Below are 1,128 nucleotides of genomic sequence, written 5' to 3' on the forward strand. Positions count from 1 at the left end.
GTTGGGAGGAGGTTGTCACCACATGGAAGAGTGTTCAGCTGATTGCTGAGGTTACACCATAGATTATAGTATGTACATGTTGAGCTGGATCCTCAAGAACATTTAATAACTCACAGATGCAATTATACAATGATCTTGAAATTTGGCTCATTTGCAGCACTACTTGACCTGAAAAAAATATTTCAAAATCTTTTCGTTCAAATGTCTGACACAATATTTATGGCCAATCAAAATTTTCATCATACATTTCCTATGGGGAAGCCATAAAGTGTAGTGTTCATTACAGCCCTTTCCCGAAGTGGTAATGGAGCCAAACCATACATGTCTGTTGTTGACACCTTTGCTGTCACCACTATATAATCATCTGGTTGGCTGAAATATTAACTCTCTTGAGAAAAAATCCACTTTTAATTGTTAGCTGTTTTTCAGGATCCAGTTCAACTTGTACATACTATAGGCCACTCCAAAAATTTCATTGTTTCCTGCATGCAAATTCTCTTCTGCATGGTTTTATTCATTATGCTGTAAACTGAACATTTTATTCATTGTTTATCACGTGAACGTGTAGTAGTTGTACACAGGCACTATTTCTAGCAATAACCTTATTCAGAGTCAGCTTTTATGCTGTATTTCATGCCCTTATATAGTTTAGCTCTAATAGTTGTTACGTGGGTCATGGATGTAAACATTAGAAGCATAGCTATAATCAAGAGTAAATAATAGAAGAGAGAGTGTCTATCTCCAGTATGGGCCATCAAAAATGACAGCCACAAGTCCACACGCTTCCCTTGAGTTTACAGGAAGGGTATTAATATACTTTACTAACTTTGAAGGGGTTACTCATCAAAGTCACCACCTCCTAAAAGTGTTAACTCAAAAATCAGCACTTATATCATAAGCATGAATTTACTATAATATCCAAAAAGACTTGTGACTGTCATTTTTGATGGCCCATACTGGAGTTAGACACTCTCTCTTCTATTATTTTACTCTGCTTGCTACTCGGCTTGCTATAATGAATAATAAACTGCCTGCCGCTGGCACACAGTTTTTTGAGATCAATGAAATGGGAAACAATGAATTTTCTTGGAGAGGGAATAGAAACTATCAGATGGTTTATTAAAATTT

The sequence above is a fragment of the Dysidea avara genome, chromosome 10 (assembly GCF_963678975.1).
Source record: "Dysidea avara chromosome 10, odDysAvar1.4, whole genome shotgun sequence".
NCBI classification, from domain to species: Eukaryota; Metazoa; Porifera; class Demospongiae; order Dictyoceratida; family Dysideidae; genus Dysidea; species Dysidea avara.